Below are 25,817 nucleotides of genomic sequence, written 5' to 3'. Positions count from 1 at the left end.
GGTGGGCTAGATGGCCCCCAGGGACTCCCAGTATTCAAGGGGAATTTGTTGCTCCTCTCCAAATGCGCTTTTGCAGAGTGATGCTGGTAGGGAACGTGCCCTCCAGCCCGACCCCTTTTTTTTTTTTTGAAGAAGGAGGGCTGTGTAGCCCACTTCTTTTTCTAATTTATTGGCTCTGGGGACCACATCCCCCAGGGCCTGCCCCCATTTTTCTATTTAAAAAATCGTGATGGGTGCCTCATGGCCCTCTCCCACTGCCATAATTTGCCCCAGGGACCCCATACCCCGGGGCATGGCCCTTTTTAAAAAAAAAATATTTTTGCCTTGCCCCCCTCCTATGGCCAGTTATGGCCCGGGGACCCCATCGCTCGGGCCTTTTCTTTTTTTTTCAATGTAATTTTTTTTCTTTTTTGGAGGGGGGCCGCATATCTCCCTCCGGTGCCACTATTAGCCCCGGGACCTCATCCCCCGGGGCTGGCCCTCTCCGTTGGGAGCCATGGGGGGTCCCCAATCCCCCCACAGTCCCGCCAGCTCGCTGCCTCTTGCGGGAGCTGGCATTGCTTTTCCATATGGGGAGCAGCTAACATGGTGCTCCCCGTATGGAAAAGAAATTTGCTTTGCTTCATTGAAGCGAGAGCAGGTTTCCTGGCTCAATGAAGCAAAGCAGTTTGCAATGGCAGGGTGGGAGCTGTGAGGCTCCCGCTCTGTCATTGCAAACAGCAGTGTCCTGGGGTGGGCACCCCTGGACACTGCAGGATCCGGCCCGGGGTTGGCGGTCCCCAGGGCCATCGAGGGCTCCAGGAGGGGGGCCGTGCGGCCCCCTCCCACATTTTGAGAAGCCCCGGGGTGGCGGTCCCCGGGGCTGGGGGGGCCTCAGAGCCGCCTACCCAATTTTCTTAAGCCCCGGGGGTGGTGGTCCACGTGGCTGGTGTGCCTGAGAGCCCCCCACCCATTTGTTTAAAGCCCCAGGGGGTGGTGGTCCCCGGGGCTGCGGGGGCCCCGTGAGCCCCCGCATACATTTAATTCTTGCCCCGGGCTGGCGGTCCCCTGGGCTGGGGGGGCCTGAGACCCACCCACCCATTTGTTTGAAGCCCCGGGGTGGCGTTCCCCGGGGCTGCAGGGTGGCCCCGTGAGCCCCCATATACATTTAATTATTGCCCCGGGTGGCAGTCCCCAGGGTTGGGGGGCCCTGAGAGCCCCCCTCCCATTTGAGAATAACCCCAGGGGGTGGTGGTCCCCGGTGGTGCGGGGGGCCCTGTGAACTCTCCTCATACATTTAAATCAAGCCCCAGGGGTGGCGGTGCCCGGAGCAGTGTGGGAGGGATTGGGACCCCTCTCACTTTTTTTTCTATAATGACCCCGGGGGCAAATTTACATATGTACCGCAGAGGACCGCGTTTCGTTTTTTAAAAATATCGCTAGGATTCGCAGATCCCACGCAAATCCTGTGAATTATTGTTTAAAAAACATTCTTTTGGGCCCTGGGGGTCCTTGTGGGACCCCTGAGCAGGCATAGTGGGTCAGGGTGTGTCTACCCTGCACCCTTTTCACATTTTGCAGTGTTTGTTTTTGTTTTCTTGTGCCTCGATGGCTGCCAACACTCATGCACGGCAGGGTGCTTGTAGGCTGCACGTAGGGTATGCAAATACTACTCCAGAACCACCGCGCCCAGAGATATATAAATCACTTTAACCGTAATTTTTTCAAAAACTACTTATCAGATTGACACCAGATAAGCGAAAGGCACAAGTCCGCACTGAGGACTACCTCTCTGCCAAATTTGGTGTAATTCCGTTCAGCCATTCGGGCTGCAGCCGTGGCTAAAGGTCCTATGGGAAATTGCATGGGAGAAAACATGTTTTGGGGCATCCCTTTTTTCTCAGCCCCCGCCTGACCAATCACTCCCAAATTTTTTAGGGAAGGAGAGAAACTGGGCTGGCCAAAAGTTTGGAAACTTTCGCGCAGATTCATCAATCAAGGCCAAAGTTATTACCAATAGAATGTTGCGGATTTCCTATGGATAATGGGTCCTAACTATAACTATATAAAATATAAAATATAATATATATATATATATATATTCACTGAAAAAACCATAGGTTATAGACCATATATAGTTAGGGATTAGCAGTGATGTCATCAGTGATGTCACTGACCATGTCATGAATGATGTAATATGTGACATCATCAGCAGTGGATTGCGGGTGCGCGATATATAGTTAGTGCAACTAACTATATATGGAATTTCAATGGTTTTGTGCGAATAAAATAAGGTTTTGTAAATGCTAATCCCTAACTATATATGGTCTATAACCTATGGTTTTTTCAGTGAATTTTCAAGGTTTTGTAAATGCAAATTCCTAACTATATATGGTCTATAACCTATGGTTTTTTCAGTGAATTTCATTGGGTTTTTAAAAGCTAATATCTGTAGCTGTAAAATGTATTCTTCTTTAAATCCAAAAATATATTTTATATGTTTTTTATTAAAAAAAAATGTTAATATTTTTTTATCTTCGCTCCCGGTTCGCTAACCGGGAAGCTTCCCGTTAGCTCATCTTGATGCCGCGACTTAGTCCGCGAACCGGTAAACGTTCCGTTTGCGCAACTGCCGCGTTAGAAATCAACATTGTGACGCGTCGCGGAAGCGCGACGTATCACGTTGTCGCGTAATGCGTCTTATGACGCTCCGCGTTAGCGCTCCCGGAAGTGCTCCGGACCGCGAACCGGAAGCGATCCGCGGCGCGGCGCGCACCGCGTACCGTGAGCGGAACAGGTCATGTGACTTGTTTATAAAACTTTTCATTGGTTCATTTCACTTTTGGTTTCCAAATGATGTAAGACTAGGTCATATGACCTAAAAATAACACTTTTCATTGGTTTAGAACTTTTGCTTTTCCCAAATGATGAAAACCCCTCCTTCTTTTCTCACTCTGACTTTCATCTTGGTGAGAGAAAGACCCTTTTTCATAGTTGAGCAATGGCTTCAGTAGTTGCTTCAGCTGGTGTACCCCCACCACCACCTTCACCTCCTCATGGGAAGAGAGGACCACCACCCCAGTTCATCACCAACACAGAGGAGGAAGAGGATGAACTAGAGGAAGAGGAGACAGAAGGACCACAGTTCTTCCAAGAGGTGCCCCGTGTTTCCCATCGGAAAACTAGTTTCATTTGGCAGTTTTTTTCACTCCCTCGAGGGCAGAAGAAAGTAAATGCTAAGTATGTCACCTGCCTCATTTGTAAAGACAAGTTATCAAGAGGCACTGATAAAAAGTATAGCTTTGGGAACTATACCATGCATCGGCATATGAGCAGGTGGCATCCATTGAACTACAGCCGTGCAGAGTTGCGTGACCTGCAGGATAATCCAACAACAACTCCTGTGGCCAGGTCAACTTCGCAAATATCGTTGACAGGAGCAGAGGCACGGGAAACCGTGCCAAACATTCAGCAGAACTTTTTACATATGAAATTAACCTGTTTGTATTGCGGTGCATTGCTTTCATGTGGTAACATGAGCATATCGTTAATGAACGTTGCTTATGAAAATCATAATTGCCCTAACCGCCCCAGACAGTAAATTTTTTTTGCTCCTGTTGAGCCCTTTTCAGTGCCTGTTTTTTGTTGTTTCCCCTCCATCAAAAACAAAAAAAAATCATAAAACTGTTCAAAAAATACAAAAAAAACAAGAAATGTTCAGAAAAAAAAAAAAAAAAAACAACAAAAACATAAAAAAAAGTTCTTTTCAGAACTACCTCCCCTTTCAAATAAAATTGCTAGAATGTTTAGCACTCTGGCAAGCTCTATTTCTTTTGGTTCGCTTCCCCGTTCGCTGCCCGGTTCGCGAACTAGGAGCGAACCAAAATATTTAAAAAAAAAAAAAAGAAGAGTAAGTATAAGGGAAGTAAACAGAGAGTAATGTTAAAAGAAAGACAGCTATAGGGAGTAAACCAGAGATACTGTTTAATAGATCTATTTACCGAAGAAAAGATGGAAGAGGGTATAATTGCGAAAAACAAAATGGATAAGGAAGTGAAAGAAAAAAAAGAGAGTAGAACAATAACAAAGAAGAGTTTCTTGGAGAATGTGAGTGAATGTTCAAAATAAGATTAAAACATGTGGAATAACAGAGAGAAAAAATAGAAAACAGAAAAGAAAAAATAACAGAAAAAGATTAATTGAAACAGCAAAGAAATGTAAATAACATAGAGCCATATCATCAACATAGGCAATAAAAGTTTTGCAGCTTTTATCAGCAGAAATATGTCGCCAAAGCATTCTAATTAGCTTGATACATATGGCCCCAAGTGAGGCCTGTCTTGCAACATGGTGCATCTTTTTCATCACTGCTGCATCGGTTTCATGTGGCACGGTTTTAAAACAGCATGACACATTTGCCTAGATGCATCAATTTGTAATTTTGACGCCTCATTGCAAATCTTTTGCACCGCCACTGCGTCACAAAACTGACGCACAGTGGCGCAAAAGAGGCATACACATATCATAAATCTGTCCCTAACATTTTAAATAAATAATTCAGGATGACGATAAGGTGTGGTCTCTCCAGAGGTTTGTTTAAGGTGAGGCCTACTCAGGGTTGCAGATCAATTTTACGCTTGTTGAAGAATACAGAGGAGATAATACATGTGAAGGCCTACCAATGAAGTAAGTCATGTCCACTTATTACATCATTCATGACATGGTCAGTGACATCATCAGCAGTGGATTGCGGGTAGAAAGAGTAGAAAACATTTACCTTATAATTCTTGTTAACTTTTTCAATTCTTTTTTCATACTTTCAATCTGCGAAAGAGAGAACAAACATTTCAAAAATATTAAAACATGTATTTAAAAATTAGAAAAGACAAGGGAAAAAGTTCAAGAACAAACAGTTTTTCAACAACTTTGACATTTACAGAAGCCTCTGCTTCTCTACGTCCCCTACACAATCCTAAAGATATATATATTAAACAAACAGTATCTTGATGCTGATGAAGTGAGGCCTATTTTGGAACATGGTGCATCTTTTGCACTGCTGATGTCTCACAATAGTGATGCAATAGCAGCGCAAAAGAGATGTAAAGCCATCATAAAATTGTGTCTAACATTTTAAATGATTGTTTCAGGATGCAAATAAGATGTGTCCTTTCAAGAGGTTTCTTTGAGGTGAGGCCTATTGAGTTTTCAAAAAAAACAGTACCCAGAAGTGCAGCACTGTAAGCATTAACTTTGACACTTACAGAAGCCTCAGTTTCTCCATATCTACCTCACATTTCTAAATGTATATCATAAGTACAAAAAGTAGAACATTAATTATACATGTTAAATGGTTTATTTTTGCTGTTCTCAGAATGTATCAAATTTCACTTAAATCAGTGACTTAAAGGTATTCATCATGTAACAGCGGGGGAAAAAAAACACAATCAAAATGATTGTGTTTAAAAAACCCATACAACATAAGAAATCTGAATTCAAAACTCCTTAAAATTAACTTACTTTCCATAACGTCGAAGGATGTCCTATGAACAGCGTACACCCTGTTGTGCTATTAATATTTTCAGCCCGCCACTTTCTGAAAGTAAACCTCCAGCGTTTTGAAAAATATGTTACATACAATAAAAGACTTCTCACATTCTACCACATGTTTCCACTTGGCCAAATCATGTTGCAGCGATTTACAACTCTTGTAATTCTTGTAATCAAATCCCGCCATTTTCTATTTTTGCAACTTTCAAAAAGAAAACATTTAAGATTACTTTCACAATCCTGGACTACTAATATCTTACCCTTCTTGCTCACTCATGTTCTACTTTTCCTATGACACTGATACTGCTTACTATGAAGCAGACTTACTTGCATCAGGTTTATATAGTTGGATTTTTAAAATGACATTATAATTAAAAGTTTTGGACCAATAATCTAGACAGCATTGCAGACTTACATTCCCTCTACTTCATGAACCTTTTGCAATTCCTCAGAGGAAATCCCGATATTCTTTCCTTAAAATTTTGGTTTTAAAAACACCAGGTAAGAATTTTTAAGGTCAAACGACAATTTTTTTTTGAAAGTTACAACAGAATCGTTGCAGAATGACCAGCCGTTTCTAGACTTTAAATAAGCTGTGTAATGTCCTGATGTTGTTGAAGGACCAACGTGATAGATAATTGCTACAGTTACAAAAGTCCTTCCTGATATTGACAGCTGAGAAGCAACAACATTTTTTATTAAAGTTGACAATTTTGATCCATCAGGCCTACATCGTTGGATCATTAAAATGACATACTGGCCATATCTCTGTATAAATAATGTTGACATCATTTCAGATTTACATTGGCTACACTCCATGTTGTGATCAGCTGCATTTACTAGCTTATTAAAGGAGACTGATTTACTGTCTGGCAAAGTTAAATATATAAATCTTTCTGAGTCTACACTAGTAGTACTTGATACCATACAGTTCTCGCAGTCATGCTGCCATTGATAAGAAAGCCCAAACAGGTGATCTACATCTACACCCTCATCTTGCAATACATCAAGCATATACATTAAAAACTCCTGACAATCCTGCTGATTATTTTCAGAGAAGTCTGTTTGACCTGAACATTCATCTAACAGATAACGAATTTCAGACACACTTTCTACTTTTGTTCGATCAGTGCTACATTTCTCTAACACAGAATTCAACAAACAGCATAAACTTTGTTCCAAATTGAACACAATCTGTTCTTTTAAAGTCTCTAGTGAAAAGAGAACATTAACCACTACATTTGCATAGCAGTTGACACCAGAACTGTTTTCAAATTGAAAACCGACAACATCTTCAACAGAATCCGTTTTCTTTCTGCTTACAATTTTCGGTTCATCGACTTTTCGGCTTTTTGCTACAACCTCCCTACTATTAGTGATATTTCTTCGTTTACGGCCTACCACACGTTTCTCAAACAAAGGATATTGAGGCAAATGTGGCGCATACTCTCTTCTTAACCTATTGTATTCCTTAACACAATCTAGATCCGCACAAATGTTTGTGACATCACAATCAATCAAGTACAATCCCGATAAAGTTCTAACTCGTGACAATGCCACATATGCCATACCCTCTTTGAACACAGAACTGCCAATATTCACCAATGCACTATCTACACTTAAACCTTGCGATTTATGGATTGTCACTGCATATGCCAAGCAAACAGGAAACTGTTTACGGCGAACATATAAGTCTTTAACAAGCAAAAACCTAGCAGAACAACGACCAATTAGCTGTACTTCATCAATGCCATCAAATTTAATTTTTAAAAATTCAATACCATCTCTACTTCTGTATTTCTCAAAATCAACAACATTACCCATTGATCCATTTACCAGACCTCTTTCAACATGTAAATTCCTTCTCAAAATGATTCGGCAATTTAAACACACATTCAAAGTCTTTTCAAAACCCGCTGTTTTAGATATAGTCTTCTCTAATGAATCCAATTTTGATTTCAAATTCTCAGACAAAATAATTGTTGATCCCATATGCTCTATTCTGTCAATAGCTTCAAGTTTCACAATCTCTTGCTTTTCTAAATTCAACATTTTGTTGTTGAAGATGGCACATTCTGCAAGAGTTGGCATCAAACATATTCCGGATTTCTTCTCAGTAATTTTCTGAAAAATATTCTCAGGCACAACGTCTTGTTCTGGATATAAATTTGACAGTAATCGTGCATTTAAAGCTTCTTTCCCATGCTCGGTCGCTTTTCCAATTCTAATATCTTGTAGAATATTCTTGTAATCTTCATCCTTTGCCTGACGCATATTTTCATGCAGTTCAGCATAATTGAAGTTTAACCATATATTGACGTTGCCAATGCTCCCTAGGCACTTCCTGGTATCTTCATGCGTGAGTATTTTGAACACAGGTTGTCCTTTTACTGGTGTCAGCTGCAGAAGATCATCGAAAACAATGATGTGTTTGCCACCAAATAACACATCATACTCAGTTTTAAGAACTTCTTGCATTCTCAAATGCACAAAGGCAAGCATGACATTGGAAACCATGCTTACTTCGTCAATGATAAGAAGTTTCATTTTCCTCAAGACTCTTGAAACTTCACAACAAGCATCCCCAGATAACTTGTGGTATTGTAATTTGTTGTCATGCTCCACTGGCAGCATCAGTAGACGATGCAAAGTAATACCTTTAATGTTATGTTCTGCCAGTCCAGTAGGAGCGGTAACAACACAAGACAGCGATGACTCAGTCCTTTCCTGCAAATAACAAGAAATTGCTTTAATAAGGAAACTTTTTCCAGTTCCCGCTTCTCCACTCACGTACAGTCGGACAGGCTTCAACGACGTACATGAGCACTCTTTCTTCTCATGACTTAATCCATGATCAATTTGCTTGGTAACTTCATCATATATTTTCCTCTGCTCAACGTTGAGTTGTTTTTCCAAGTCTTCTAAGTTAACCGCATCCTCCTGAGCATGTGCCATGGCTCTTTCCACTTCATTCATAGCAGTGGCAGCTTCATTTTCGATAATAGGTCCTCCTAGTGGATCCTGACTCAATGAAACAGAACTCTGACTGTCCTGAGAACTGTCTCTGGCAATCTCGGCTGCAATCGTTGCTTCCTGCTCAATTTCCAAAGTCAACATTTCTTGATATTTGGGAAAAGCAGGACATTCTATGGTCTCCTTAGCAGCAGTGAAAGAGTCTTCGTAACAGAGGAAATCTCCAAGCAGTTCCTCTTCTGCACGCCAAGGCTTGAAAAGTTGCAAAAGTGCTAAATAGAAAAACTCCTTTTTTTCTGGAGATTCGCCACTCAATTTTCAATGGTTTACTAATTGGCATTTTCTTTGCTTGACCAGACATCCCTCACTTCCAATTACAGCATACACTCCTTTCTCAATATCTTCTTTGATGTTCCTCTTGAATATATAATTTTGTAGAACCTCATATAGACAAACATTCTCAAGGTGACTGCTTCGATTTGGATAATATGTATCCAACATGTTGGTCTTCAAAATGTCGGTACTGTTTGGTTCCTTTTCCGCCAAATACTCAATTTCCCGGACAGGTTTTAGAACTCGATTTCGCGTTGCAGCAAGACCAAGACTCGCCCAAACGATACTCCTGGATTTGGCATAGAGACTTGCTGAAGACAACCGGTCAGAACATTCGTAAGCTCCGATTTCTCGATGCGACAACATCTTCAGACTGAAACTGTACAACTTCTTGCTGAGGCTCTTTTCATGGGAAATGTCCTCCCACATATCCTTCAATTCTGTCTTTTCTTTTTTGGTGATGTAAGATGTCACATACCGAGCCACAGCCATACAGTTGTCAGCCACAAACTGTATATCCATGTTAGCATTCCACATGGACAAAATCACTGGGTTGTAGTCGTTGATGTACTTGGACTCTTCGTTCCTTTTCAAATTGTATGTATTTTTGGGTGATTTCCTCGTCACATTATGTCGCAGAGAAGACATCAAACTGTTCACTCTTCCTTTAGAAATCACCGGTCGTGGAAAGTTGAAACGACATTTGGTGTAGAACTTGTCCTTGTTTCTGAATTTACGACGACAGTACTTTCCACAACGATGGCTTTGGAAACGTAGAACTTGTTCTCTTAGGCTTTTCTTCTCCGTTGCGTTTAGAACAGCACACGTAGAATACTGTTCTATGAAATTCATCACTAAGTCATCCGGTCCTGTTCCAAATTTAGGTGCATCCTTGATCCACAGCAACATATGTATATGAGGAGCACCTCTTGCTTGGTACTCCTTTCTCCAGAAGAAATCCAACACCTCTCCAAGAGGTGGATTCTTCTTATTTGTGATGAAAGACATCATAGCTTCAAATCTATGATTGAAGTACCTGCATACATTCACTGGATCCAAAGAACACAGTTCTCCAGGTGTCTTGAATTCAATGTTTTCAATATTTCCATTTGCCTCTTGTAGAAATTCAAGTAAGTCTTCCCAGCCATACTCGGCACAGCTCAGAGTGAGGAACCATGTTGGAGTTCCTAAGTTCCTCAGCATACATTTTAAATCACCATGACGACGGTACCAGTACTCATTAGTACCACGCTGACACGCCATGAGATTAATTAGGTGAGAATCCAAAATACTGTCTTGGACATTGACTTTATGCATAAAGTCACTTGCCGAGATCTTTCGCATCTGTATACCACTTTTTAAGATGTGGTTCACTGCATATGACAGTCCAGACAGATCGCTTTCAAACAGGAGATGAAACAAATAGGGAATGCATTGACGAAACCTAGGATCTTCTGCATACAATCGTAAAGTCCGGTATTCAGACGCAGGAATTTGATGAGGTCGCTCATCATATCTTCCTCCTTGACCTGTTGGAAATAGCTGTGGGAAACACCGAGCTTCCAAACTTTCCTCCCAAACACTAATGGGACTCCCTTTGGCTTGTTTCATTTGAAACAACTCAATAGCATTCCCCATGACTTCCTTGGAATGCAAAGGATGAACACTATAATGTTCATATATTTCTTCACTTTTAGAGGCCTCTACTTTCTCAATTTGGCCAGCACACAAATCGCTATCCTCTTCATCACTTACTTCCTCTTCTGCAACATATACATTCTTATAGTACTTATTATTTTTCTTCAAATACAATGTTGCCTTTTTGACTTTCCTAACATCCACTAAATCTTGCCATATTTTCTTATTCTTTGTCGGAACCCCATTAACCAAGATAACCAGAGGTTCCTCTTCCACTTTTTCTACTCCAATTGTGTTAATGTTTTTGTTCAAATCTAGAGGCAAATAAACAACTCTTCCCTTTAATCCTCTCTGTAAATCTGATGGAGGCAACTTCCCTGTCTTTGGCTCCATTCTTACAATAGCCTGAAAGGGATGGATACTTTGAATCAAAATAGATTCATAAGTATTTAAATCCTTCAATTCAGAAGGAATCTCAACCAATTCCAGATTATTATGAACCGCCCTAGCAGGCATCTGGTTTTGGTTTAATTTGTTACAACAATAAGTACACACATGTTGATCCGATCCCAAATCAAAATAATTTTCTACCATCAAGTATGTGGCAAAATCCTTCCATTCTCTATTATTTTCCCTTTCACTTTTTGCATATAAATCCACTAACTTAATCTGATTCTTGTAATAAGTGCGTCGACAACACACACAAGTGAAATTAGGCCTCTCACTTGATTTCATCTGAAACGTGGCAATTTCCTTCTGAAATTTATCTGTACTAGAAACCTGTACATTATCTTCAACATTACCCTCTACTTCTGGGTCAATTTGAACATTCTCATCTTTACTTCCAAAGTAACAAAACTCAATTTCTTCACAAATATTCTTGACATCTATTTCAGTACCATGCAAAAGAGCAGCACATAATTGTTTAAGCATAATTGCTGGACTCTTAGCATGATACAACATTCTCACTAATTTCCTCACTTTATTATGATGCACTGCTAGCATCCTGAAATGATGAAAAACACTCTGGCATACTATCCTGGAAAGACAAGCCAGTGAATGACCATGCAAACCTGTCATTTGTCTCACTCTGCAAGGATCTAATTCTTGCAACAACTTCATTTTCTGCTTCAAACTTTTCTTATTAAATGTCCGTACAAAATCACAAAGCAAATTGATGGAATCCTGTCGCACACTGCAAATAGAACTACACTTCCAAATGTACACAGGACCCTTAGGACGTCTTCCTAAAACCTCATTACCTAACACCTCGTCTGTCTCTGTTGTCACAAGTTTTTCTTTTTCAACTGGACAACCATCCTTCACTTCATAAGCTCGACCACTGGTGTCAACTGCAAACACCAAATCATTATCCTGAAAATAACTCTCCTCATTAAAAAATGCCTCACAACTTGAACTATGCATCCATTCTCCGGAAAAAACTTCACAAAAGTTACTACGATTTACTACTCTCTTCCATCTACTATTTGATTTGAAATCAGAAATTACCTTGTTTAGTTTCCTAATTCTATTGATTACCAAAATAAATAACTTTCGCTTAATTTCGAAAGCATGATCAATAATTTTCTCTACATTTTTCTTCTTCTTATAAAATGCCACTTTCTGTTGGCCTTTCTTAATATTTTTTAATAAATTAACTATTATCCTGTTGCGGAACATTCGTTTTCGAATGTCCCTAAACTGTTGTTTCCTTCTACTATCATGCACAGAGTTATCTCTTGCTCTAGCAGTAACATTTTTGATTGGTCTTTCCTTTCCATTTAAATTGCTTCTCTTTTTCTGGACTGAAACATTTTTTGTTGAAATACTTTTTTTACTACAAATATTTCTTATGAATGATTTCGTGCTCTTACCCGGAGCTTTCTTGGTGATTTCACAAGTTTTTTGGGGAGAGGACTGCTGCAATAATAGATGATCCTGCTGTCTTTGACGTTTTCTAGCTTTTCTTATTCGATTCTTAGTTGGCATTTTTCAAATTTTGAAATGATCTGCAGTTGAATCTGTGGAAAAATATAATAAAAAATGTTATTAACCACTATTACCAAACAGTAAATGAATAACAGTCATCAAAAACTTAACACCCTACTTATTATTTAACATAGCAAATCTTTTGCACCACCACTGCGTCACAAAAGTGACACACAGTGGTACAAAACAGGCATACACCTATCATAAATCTCTCCCTAACATTTTAAATGATTGATTCAGGATGACGATAAGGTGTGGCCTATCTAGAGGTTTGTTTGGGCCCAGATCTTTGGACTGGGGTGAATGTGTGTCATTGATCCACATTCGGTCCATCACCTGTTTTGTTTGTTTGAGGTGAGGCCAACACACGGTTGCAGATGAGATTTTCGCTTGTTGAAGAAAACAAAGGAGATAATACATGTGAAGGCCTACCAATGAAGTAAGTCATGTCCACTTCACTCTTGAACAAAGGGCAGACCTCTTTTGAATCTGTGGTCAGACCTAAACTTCATCTGCACAATGTCATTCATAAACTTAGGAAACACTAGTGATGTAATTGAAAAATGTGGAGTTTCTTTTCATCATTTCAGAATTACATCACCTGTGTTTCCTCATTGACTTAAAATGTCCTTAATACACATGAAAGCGTTTTTTTGATTGCCCTTGCACCATTTTTGGGTCATTTTTAACATGGCTATGTAACTCCCATAATCAAAATCTAAATTTGCCAAGCACAGGTGGGAGCATATTTACAAGAAACTTGCCCCATGCAGAAAGCTCTTCAATTTAAATGGGAAAAATAACATCATAGACACTCAAATGCTTTTTAAATATGCTCCAAACAACCTATAAAGTTCTAGCAGTACATATCCAGAAATGTAATTGATTTCAAAAAAGTTTTTGAACACAACATATAAATCAATTGTATACCTACATTCAAGATGAAATGACTGAAAATGTCCTTGAGACACATGAAAGCGTTTTTTTGAATGCCCTTGCACCATTTTTGGGACATTTTTAACATGGCTATGTAACTCCCATAATCAAAATCTAAATTTGCCAAGCACAGGTGGGAGCGTATTTACAAGAAACTTGCCCCATGAAGAACGCTTTCCATTTAAAAAGGGAAAAATAACATCATAGACACTCAAATGCCTTATAAATATGGCCCAAACAACCTATGAAGCTCTAGCAGTACATATCCAGAAATGTAATTGATTTCAAAAAATCGTTTTTAAACACAACATATAAATCAATTGTATACCTACATTCAGTTGGAAATGACTGTAAATGTCCTTAAGACACATGAAAGCGTTTTTTTGATTGCCCTTGCACCATTTTTGGGACATTTTTAACATGGCTATGTAACTCCCATAATCAAAATCTAAATTTGCCAAGCACAGGTGGGAGCGTATTTACAAGAAACTTGCCCCATGAAGAACGCTTTCCATTTAAAAAGGGAAAAATAACATCATAGACACTCAAATTCCTTATAAATATGACCCAAACAACCTATGAAGCTCTAGCAGTACATATCCAGAAATGTAATTGATTTCAAAAAATCGTTTTTAAACACAGCATATAATGGAAAGGGGCGACCACTCGGTCCCCCCGAACGTATGGCAGAGTACCACGATCCCCCCGGGAAGCCATCTTGGGCGGGAGGCGAGTCTCGGCTGGTATGCCCGAAGCGGCGTAGCCGGGGCGCGCCTTTTCCCGCCCTAGAGTGGGTTGGCCTAGACACTGACGCGGCTGGCCACGCCCTAGGGGCAGGCAGGGGCGGGTTTACGCCCGCCCTGAAGACGGATAAAAGGAGAAGCAAGATCCGAAGGCATCCTCTTGTTCCTGTGCTCTGAAGCTGCACCTCCTCGCTGCACGTGAGCTCGAGACGGAACGAAGAGCCAATTTTGAGCGTTGTAATCGTTCTTGTTTGTTTTGCAGATACTCTGTTGGAGAATGCCGAAGAAGGCGGGAAAGCGCATGACTACTGAACAGATGCTGCGCGTTCTCATGAAGGAGATGACCGAACTAAAGAGGCGAGTGGATAAGAACGAGGAAGGGGGACCGAAACGTCCTTTGGCGGGAGCAGCCCCGGGAGGGAAAAACAAGAGGCCCAGGAGGGGAGCAGCGGGAAAAGACATCCCGGGTCCCAGTGCCCCGCTCGAGGCACCAACTCCCGTGCCGAAGGAAGGGAATCCGATTCCCGTTGTGGTCACCCCCGTGTCCGAGGAAGATATGCCGCCCGAGCTGGCAGCACAATTGGCAGCGTGGTTGGGAAAAGGTAGCGAGGGCGCCACGGCTGTCGACGCGCAGGAGCTAATGAAGCAACTGCGTGAGTCACGGGAAGCAGCGAAGGTGTCCACGCCGGCTGCAGCAGTAGAGAAGCCGCAGGGGACGGGTTCAGTAGCAGAGACAACGTCCGGTGCAGGTAAGCGGCCATTGCCGATTGCGAGGGATGAGTCGGCACCCTCTCGTAGGGAAAAATTGGGTCAGCATGTTCCTTTGGCTATTAAGGAAAAGATATGGGCAGGGGAGTACGTAAACATATTCTCGTTGCTTACTGATCACTATGAGATGGAGCATGTCAAGGGCCAGAAGGAGCTCATGCATCCGAGTGTTTGGCGCGCAAAAATGGCCGCCTTTAAGGTAAATGAAAACATTGGCAATTGGGGCCAAGCGTGGGGGGTTTTTACATCGATCTTGGGGGAGCGAAGGCCCGATCTGTTACCCGAATTGCCGATTTATCAGTCACGAATCATGGGGTACTCGGTATCACACGAGGGTAATCATTGGTTCTGCTATGATAACCTGTTTAGAAAAGCTAAAGAACATGATAAAAACTTAACATGGGATTGTTATGATTCTGTGTCATGGTCCAAAATGAAGGAGACTGGTATGTTAAAATTGACATTAGTGGGGAGTATCGTTGGCGAATCTTCCCGCCAGTATGCGGGGACGCCCTTTCGGTCAGGCGCGGGTACAGACAATTACTCGAAGCCTGCCAGTAACACAGGAAAAAGGGGGGTTTGTTGGAACTTCAACAGGGGTAAATGTACTAGGCCCCAGGGATCATGCAAATTTAGACACGAATGTAGTGGGTGTGGGCAATCATCCCATCCTGAGTCCACGTGCAGAGCCAAAACGGGTGATAACGGGGGTAGAGGAGGCGCCAAACAGGTCTAACATAGTCCGAGGGGCGCCTTTACCTACCCCGATTGATACCTTGGCAATGATTCCTTGGCTCAGTGAATACCCGGATCGTGCTTCTGCTGGGGTGTTGCGGAACGGGTTTTCTTATGGTTTCCGCATCCCAGTGGGGGACTTTCAAGGTGCAACGGAATGTAAAAATCAGCTATCGATCTTTCAGCATACGACTGTGGTACAGGATAAGATCAGGAAGGAGGTTACTCGAGGTCGAGTCGCCGGTCCGTTTAGTGTACCACCGGTTCCTAATTTTGTTTGTTCCCCTTTAGGTGTGGTCCCAAAGAAGGACCCGGGTGAGTTTCGGCTGATACATAATTTATCAGCCCCACGTGGTCTTTCCGTAAACGAAGCGATAGACCCGGAAGTGTGTTCGGTGCGGTACGCATCCTTCGATGAGGCCGTAGCCATTTTGAATCGCCTGGGGCCCGGGGCGCTGATGGCTAAATCTGATATCGAGTCAGCGTTCCGGTTGCTCCCGGTACATCCAGACGATCAGCGTCTCTTAGGTTTCATGTTTCAGGGTCATTATTACATGGATAGGTGTATGCCGATGGGGTGCTCTATATCTTGTGCCTATTTCGAAAAATTCTGTAGTTTTCTACAATGGGTCTTCACAAGGAAGACGGGTTTCCAAAATGTGATGCATTACCTTGATGATTTTTTGTTCCTGGGGGCAGCCGGGGACCCGGAATGTGGGCAGGCTTTGGCACAATTTTGTGACTTGATGAATCAGTTTGGCGTGCCATTGGCACCAGGTAAGACTGTGGGGCCTTCCACTTGCCTCGAGTTTCTGGGGATCGAGTTAGACTCCGCAGAAGGTTGTTTTCGTTTACCAGCTGACAAAGTGTCAAAGTTCAGGACATCCCTGCAGATGTGTATAAGGGGACCTAAGGTTAGGCTGCATCAATTACAGCAGTTAGTTGGCCAGTTGAATTTTGCCCTGAGGGTTATACCAATGGCCCGCCCCTTTTCCCGTTCGATCGCTCAAGCCATGGTCGGCCTGAAGGAGTGCCATCATCGCACAAGGCTCTCGGCAGAGGTCCGCCAGGACATGCGCATTTGGTTGGCATTTCTGGCGGATTTCAATGGTCGAGTCGTCTGGAACAAACCAGCCGTGTCCTCTGAGGAGCTGGGGCTGTGGACAGATTCGGCAGGGAGCATAGGTTTCGGTGCCATATTCGGCACAAGATGGTCTGCACAAAAGTGGCCGACATGGTGGCATGACAGTGGACTGACAAGTAACATTGCTTTCCTGGAACTTTTCCCCATTTTAGTGGCCCTGAGAACTTGGCCCGAAGGGTTCAAAGATCACTCTGTGGTATTTTGGTCTGACAATATGACCGTGGTCGAGTGTATCAATAGTCAGGCAGCACAATGCAAATGGATTTTGAGACTGCTCAAGGAAATTGTTTTACTTTGTATGCAATTGAATGTGCTATTCAGAGCAAGACATGTCCCAGGGGTAATGAACCAGGCGGCTGATGCACTGTCTCGTTTTCGTATGCAGGCTTTCTGGGGTTTCCTTCCCACAGCGGACCCGGAGCCGGCACCCTTTCCCGAAGCTCTCTGGTCTCTCGGTGCCCCGAACTTCGTAACCTCGTGGGAGAGAGTTTAGCACCCAGGACGAGGAAGGCATATGAAGGGGCGTTCCGGTCCTATTTGGCCTTTTTGGGGACTGATAGGGAGGAGCTTTGGGGCCAGGAAGAGTGGGTGGTGGATTTTCTGATGTCCTTACATCGGGTCGGGAAATCGGTGGCCACGGCTCAGAGGCATCGGGCGGCCATTTCCTTTGTTGCTAGGGCTCACGGGATCCATGACCCGACAGCGTCTTTTGTTGTACAGAAAGCGCTACGGGGGTGGCAACGCCTTGAGGGTCGCAGAGTAGATGAGAGGCGCCCGATAGGTTTGGATAGGCTGGCCCAGTTATTATCCAGACTCCCTGCTACGTGTTCATCTCAGTTTGAGACAGTGTTATTCCGAGCCGCTTTTACGCTGGCATTCCATGGGGCTATGCGGGTAAGCGAATTAGTGGCGAGGAACAAGCAGGATGTGACAGGAGGATTGTGCCATGAGCACGTCCAGATCAGAGGGGAGACGATGACGGTCTCATTTGTCAGGTCTAAGACCGATCAAAGTGGGATGGGTGACTGCGTAATCATACGCAGGATTCCCGGGTCCTCCATGTGCCCGGTAAGGTGTCTAGAAGATTATTTAGCACGAAGGGTGGCATCATGGGGGGGGACCTTGTTGAGACACGCTGACGCCACCCCACTGACAAAGTTTCAGTTTCAGCGGGTGCTTGCGATGTCGATTGCCGCTGCGGGCTTGAACCCGGGCGAGTTTGGGACCCATTCCTTTCGGATAGGGGCTGCTACAGAAGCTACAGCCAGGGGTCTGGATGTTGAACAAGTTAAACGGGTGGGGCGTTGGTCCTCCAATTGTTATAAAAGGTATGTGCGGTTGCACATGTTGTGAAGCTGTAGCAATGTACTCACGCTTCTTGTTTTTGTTTGGTTTTCAGTTGCGCAAGCCTACGAGGCGGGGCGGACTTTGCAGTCGACCCTACACCGGGCCAGCGGTCAGACATCACCGGCTGTGAAAAAGGAGGTGTGGGTTGTGGGCCACTCATACGTGAGGCGTGCCGCAGACGTATTCAAGGCAGGTGATATGATTCACGTAGCTGGGGAATACGGGTACAGTGTGTCCTTCTACGGAAGAGGCGGTCTCTGTATTGACCAGTTTCAATCATTTTTTGAGGGTTTGCTAGGGCGGACGAGGTCACCGCCGTCTGTAGTGATAGTACATCTTGGGGGTAATGATTTGGTCACCACTGGTAGACGACTTCTTCTTGAGGCGATGCTTTCCACTGTAAGTTGGTTAGCGAGGAGAGTTCCAGGGTGCACAATTGCATGGTCCCATATGATCCCACGGAAAGTGTGGCGGGGGGCTATTTCGGTTCCTGCTTTAAATCATTCTGTTAGGAAGCTTAATAACAAAGTGAGTAGGTTGTTCCGTTCCAAGACACTGCACGCTATTTCACATGGGTGTATTAATGATGACAGTATGTATTTGGGGGATGGAGTGCATTTGTCTCGGGTGGGGAATGAGTTACTCATAGGAGACTTCTTAGCATGGTTAAAAACGTTACACCATGACCTTTAGGTAGGAGTGTTGTGGGGGGTCCGGATAGCCGGTCAACTATCCGGCCTGTGGCGGTAAGGTCATGATCGGTGAGCACTAATTGGAAGATCCCTATGAGTGGGCGTCACCCAGCACGGATGGGAGCGCTCGGGGGAGGTGGCCATTGGCCCCTCAACGGGGAGGCGGTCCCTTCTAAGGATGGGTCGCCGAAAGAAGAGGAAAGGCGGTCAAGGCCCCTTCCTGGGTAGGAGGGGTTACAGCCCCCTCCTGGGGAATTTCCCGGGGCCAGGACGTCTGCGACGGCAGATATGGTAAGTTGTGTGGGGTTTGGGGGGGTCTACGCTACCTTCTAGATACCCCACACGAGTCCTCGTACGACCTCTAAGTGGCGTCGAGTTTTATTGGGGCCCCCGTCAAGTCAAGGGAAATTGGTAATTGCACTTGTGGTACGCCTCTGGGCCGCCCCTCACAAGTGAGGGCGATATTTCTGGGTTAGGGATCTTGACACCGGTTACGACCTTGCCGTTGGCCCTTAAACGTTAGGATGTACAATTTCAAAATTTCAAGTAAATGTTTTGCAGGATGTTAGTTCGGCTAGGAGAACCTTTGTATTAGAGAATCTGTTAAGGTTAGCCAAACATCGCAATGTGGTAATGAAATTGTACATAATATGAAACTGTTTATTTAATGTTTTAATTTTGTTTCATATTTTAATAAATACGGCTGGGGGGGTTACTCCCTCCCGTCTTCCAAAGACTTCAGAACTGTTTCCGGTTTCCCATCCTTGGGGATTGTGTTGAGAGGGGGTGGCGGGTATCTCAGCCATATGGAAAGGGGCGACCACTCGCTCCCCCCGAACGTATGGCAGAGTACCACGATCCCCCCGGGAAGCCATCTTGGGCGGGAGGCGAGTCTCGGCTGGTATGCCCGAAGCGGCGTAGCCGGGGCGCGCCTTTTCCCGCCCTAGAGTGGGTTGGCCTAGACACTGACGCGGCTGGCCACGCCCTAGGGGCAGGCAGGGGCGGGTTTACGCCCGCCCTGAAGACGGATAAAAGGAGAAGCAAGATCCGAAGGCATCCTCTTGTTCCTGTGCTCTGAAGCTGCACCTCCTCGCTGCACGTGAGCTCGAGACGGAACGAAGAGCCAATTTTGACCCACCCACCAGCCCCTGATGACAGCAAGTGGTTTTGAATAAAGTTGATGGATAACTCTGATTTTCGTTTACAGGTCGTGGTATTATCGTGATGATTTTGAGTATGTAATAAAGAATGTCGATTTGTGTTACGTTTGCAAATAAAGAAATTCTGCTTTAGTGTTCATTGGTAAGCATGCTTTTAATAAAAGTATAGTTGCTACTGTATTTTTAGTTTAGTCATTTAGTTAGCATTGTCGTATTTATTTTGGTCGGGCGGTAAGGTCATGATCGGTGAGCACTAATTGGAAGATCCCTATGAGTGGGCGTCACCCAGCACGGATGGGAGCGCTCGGGGGAGGTGGCCATTGGCCCCTCAACGGGGAGGCGGTCCCTTCTAAGGATGGGTCGCCGAAAGAAGAGGAAAGGCGGTCAAGGCCCCTTCCTGGGTAGGAGGGGTTACAGCCCCCTCCTGGGGAATTTCCCGGGGCCAGGACGTCTGCGACGGCAGATATGGTAAGTTGTGTGGGGTTTGGGGGGGGGTCTACGCTACCTTCTAGATACCCCACACGAGTCCTCGTACGACCTCTAAGTGGCGTCGAGTTTTATTGTGGCCCCCGTCAAGTCAAGGGAAATTGGTAATTGCACTTGAGGTACGCCTCTGGGCCGCCCCTCACAAGTGAGGGCGATATTTCTGGGTTAGGGATCTTGACACCGGTTACGACCTTGCCGTTGGCCCTTAAACGTTAGGATGTACAATTTCAAAATTTCAAGTAAATGTTTTGCAGGATGTTAGTTCGGCTAGGAGAACCTTTGTATTAGAGAATCTGTTAAGGTTAGCCAAACATCGCAATGTGGTAATGAAATTGTACATAATATGAAACTGTTTATTTAATGTTTTAATTTTGTTTCATATTTTAATAAATACGGCCGGGGGGGTTACTCCCTCCCGTCTTCCAAAGACTTCAGAACTGTTTCCGGTTTCCCATCCTTGGGGATTGTGTTGAGAGGGGGTGGCGGGTATCTCAGCCATAATCAATTGTATACCTACATTCAAGAGGAAATGACTGAAAATGTCCTTGATACACATGAAAGCGTTTTTTTGAATGCCCTTGCACCATTTTTGGGACATTTTTAACATGGCTATGTAACTCCCATAATCAAAATCTAAATTTGCCAAGCACAGATGGGAGCGTATTTACAAGAAACTTGCCCCATGAAGAACGCTTTCCATTTAAAAAGGGAAAAATAACATCATAGACACTCAAATGCCTTATAAATATGACCCAAACAACCTATGAAGCTCTAGCAGTACATATCCAGAAATGTAATTGATTTCAAAAAATCGTTTTTAAACACAGCATATAAATCAATTGTATACCTACATTCAAGAGGAAATGACTGAAAATGTCCTTGAGACACATGAAAGCGTTTTTTTGAATGCCCTTGCACCATTTTTGGGACATTTTTAACATGGCTATGTAACTCCCATAATCAAAATCTAAATTTGCCAAGCACAGGTGGGAGCGTATTTACAAGAAACTTGCCCCATGAAGAACGCTTTCCATTTAAAAAGGGAAAAATAACATCATAGACACTCAAATGCCTTATAAATATGACCCAAACAACCTATGAAGCTCTAGCAGTACATATCCAGAAATGTAATTGATTTCAAAAAATCTTTTTTAAACACAGCATATAAATCAATTGTATACCTACATTCAAGAGGAAATGACTAAAAATGTCCTTAAGACACATGAAAGCGTTTTTTTGAATGCCCTTGCACCATTTTTGGGACATTTTTAACATGGCTATGTAACTCCCATAATCAAAATCTAAATTTACCAAGCACAGGTGGGAGCGTATTTACAAGAAACTAGCCCCATGAAGAAAGCTCTTCAATTAAAATGGGAACAATAACATCAGAGACACTCAAATGCCTTATAAATATGGCCCAAACAACCTATGAAACTCTAGCAGAACATATCCAGAAATGTAATTGTTTTCAAAAATCGTTTTTAAACAAAACATATCTGTTTCAGCTTACATGAGAGACCATGGAATGGGCTCCATGTACAACAATAACTTGTGTTACTGCATGCCAGAATGCTACACCGAATATGCAATTACAATTTCTCAAAGAAACAAAATCTATTTGTATATCACTTGAGACAAAGCCACATTTTAAAAACACAGCTTTCTTCATCATTTTCTCCTTAAATCATACTATTCTCTATCTAAATTAAATAAATCTTTTCTCACCTTAGCAAATACTTTTTGAGTTTCAAAACAGTCTCAGAAATACTCCAAATTGTCTTCAGCAGAACAAAGAGGATGCACTCCAGAAGCTGCAGCTATAGAAAGCACAGAAATGCTGATATTCATTACACATATCTCTCATATTAGCCAATCATAACTCTTCCCTCACTTTTTTCAAATCAAAACCCTTCCCCCCTCTGCCCTCTCTGCCTTTTTTGCTTAGCAACCACCTCCTGAAAGACCTCTCATGTTTGCAAGTTCACACAACAATGTTTCAATTGAACTCTGAACTCTCAGTGCACCTGCGTATCCAGTGCAATCTTTCATTAAATGTTTTTTCCTTGACCATTCAAATTACATCTTTCAAAGAACACATCCATGCACCCTAACTTTCTGTTTTCAGAAATGGAAATGCACCAATCACTGCTAATGAATCATTAGCACTGGAAATCCACAGTTTTTTTTCTTTACAAACTCCTACTGTTTCAACTGCCCTTTCATTACCACACTTCATCTGACTGCAGCCCAACCTTCTCTCACCATGTTTAATGTCTGGATTGTTGGACATAGTTACATCTACTGGGCTCAAAGGTATGCTGAGAACAGAAATTTACCTAACCTCAATTTACAAGATGTGGAAATTAAGTGGTTGGGCCAAAGAGGATTAAAATGTCACCAATTGATACCATTGGTGAAAACCTTTATGCATTTTCCAAAACCTGACCTGTTAATTGTGCACTGTGGAGGTAATGATTTGGGCACTTTGACTGGGGTAGGTCTGGAAATGCTTTTAAAGGACACCTTTGAGCAATTAATGGCACTTTTTCCTCAAACTGCCTTGGTATATTCCAATATATGCCAAAGACAGAAATGGAGGTGGTCCAACCAATTTTGTCCACAAATTGAGAAGTCGAGGAAGCATGTAAACAAATCTGTTTCAGCTTACATGAGAGACCATGGAATGGGCTCCATGTACAACAATAACTTGCGTTACTACATGCAAGATATCTACAGAGGAGATGGAGTTCACTTCTCAGATGAGGGCAACAGAATTTTCATTTTGAATTTAAGACTGTGCATTGGTACCTACTTATAAGTACCAAAATGTACCATAAACCAAAAAGCTCTTCTCAGAGCTACCCTACATCTGATCACTCACAATTATTATTTTTCTCTAACTTTTTTCTCTAATTTTCAACAAACTACGCTCCCCGGAGCGCTACCCGGTACGCGAACTGGAAGCTAACCGCGCAAAATTAAAAAAAAAATGTTTTTTTCCCGCACATATGGTCCTCCTCAGCCACCCTCAGAAAACCTAGGGGGTCAAGATACATCTACCGTGCCCCCTTCTACCCATTCTGAACATTATTTGCCCTCCATCTTGTATCTTAATTCGAACGAAACACAAAATGGTGGACTCCCGTTACGCTGCTGGTTCGCGGACCGGGACGCATACCGGGAAGCGGTCCAATAAAAAAGGTGGGAAAGTAATTCACAGAAAAACGACTGGAGACACTCTCACCAAATATACATTAGCTCATACTACATAACAATCCCTTTCATTTTCACAAATTTGATTGAAATTCCATTTAGCCATTAAGCCTGTAGACCTCTCTAAATACCGTGAGGTAAATTACTTCACAAAACACATCTGAAGTGTTGGAATTGACAACCAATGAAAATGTTACTTTCATTTTCTACTTTTATTACCTGACATTTGATTGGTTAAATACCTGAATATATATAAAGGAAGAGAAGAAAACACAGCCATTTTGACTGCTACTTCTTGTTGTACATTACATTTGAATTGTTACTAAACACTTCAACTTGTTTGTGAAGGTAAGTTGTTATTTTTAAAACTGAAGTATATTGTGCACTATAACTTAATATGGTAAACTTTTTCTGATAGTTATATACTATCCCTCTGTAGTAGTTCTAGATTTAGATAGACTTCTCTGTTATAGTTATGGATGGAGTTAGGCTTCTCTTGGTTAAATCACATACACTTTTTTATAGTCCTACTTCCACTCTGATACAATACACTGCCAAAAGATAAATTCACTGATAAAAACTGCCTATCTAAAATTAATCCCAACAGTGCCCTATCTCTAGTAATATATATTTTTTTAATCCAAATTTCAGGCAAAATGGAAGGCGAGCAGCAAGTTCAATTTAAAATTGTACTGCAAGAGAGCAGCCAAGGAAACATTGATGAAAATCAAAATGAATTTATGGATGAAAGTAGGGACCAGGAACTACTGCAATGTGTGGAAGCAGTGGATAACCTGCTTAAAAATGAGGACATTTTACACCCTCATAGACTACAAAATATATTCAATGACAATTATGAAATTTCTGACAATGAAATGTTAGAAAGTTTAATAAATTATGAAACACAATCAAAATAAAAAAAAAATGCTTAAAAAATAAAGAAAATAAAAAATAATCAACAAAAACAACAAACAATTAATATACAGTATTTGAAAAGTCTATCATTCTTTTTTCCTTACAGTACGCTGCCCAGAACGCTTTCCAGTTCGCGGACTGGGCGCTCACCACGCAAAAAAAAAAAAAAATTTTTTTTTCCCTGCTGGGCCCTTTTAAAACCTCCACATAAAACCTAGGGGGTCAACGAGGATCTACTATGCCCCCTTATGGTAATTTCCCCCTTTGTTTTGGCCTCCTCTTGTCTCTCGATCCTACCGAGAGACAAGATGGCGGCCGCTCCGGACTGTTTAGAATGTTGACAGACACCAGAGAGCCAATCAGTTTCGCATCGCAAAGTTCCGTTACGCGAAAAGTACGCGAACCGGAGCGCTACCCGGAGCGCTGTTACAGATATATATCTTTTTTTGAATGTTAATTGCTCAAAATCCACTGAAGCACATATATTGAGACCTAGCAAAGGCACATCGGGCTAACAGTCCCTACAATTTTGCCAAGTTTCGTGCAAATCCATTCAGCCGTTCGGGCTAAAAGTGAGGCCAACTGCCCTATGGAAATTAACATGGGAAAAATGTGTTTTGGGACCCCCCTTTTTTCTCGGCCCCCCCTTGACAAACCCCCCCAAATTTTCAGGGGCTGCTCAGAAACAAAATGTGCCATTTTCCTGAAAATTTCAGCCGATTCCGTCCACAAACGCCAAAGTTATTAGACATAGAATTTTCAAAAGTCCCATAGAGAAAAAATCCTAACTATATATACCTACTGGCGACTGCCAGTAGGTAATATATATATATATATATATATATATATATATATATATATATATATATATATATATATATATATATATATATATATATATATATATATATAGTTAGGATTTTTTTCAATGTTAAATCTCAAAATTCTATTTTGAATAACTCTGGCGTCGGTTGACGAATCTGACTGAAAATTTCCTCAAAATGGCCTCGCGGCGTTCCGGTCCTTCCCTGAAAGTTTGGGGGGGATTCGTCAAGCGGGGGGCCGATATAAAAGGGGGGTCCCAAAACGCGTATTCCCCATGTTAATTTTTATAGGGCGGTCGATTTCACTTTTAGCCCGAATGGCTGAATGGATTTCAACCAAATTTGGCAAAATTGTAGGGACTGGTAGCCCGATGTGCCTTTGCTCTGTCTCA

This window comes from Lissotriton vulgaris, chromosome 4_1 (genome assembly GCF_964263255.1).
Source record: "Lissotriton vulgaris chromosome 4_1, aLisVul1.2, whole genome shotgun sequence".
In the NCBI taxonomy this organism is placed as follows: Eukaryota; Metazoa; Chordata; class Amphibia; order Caudata; family Salamandridae; genus Lissotriton; species Lissotriton vulgaris.
The sequence above is the reverse complement of the archived record's forward strand: the minus strand, read 5'-3'. Positions refer to the sequence as shown.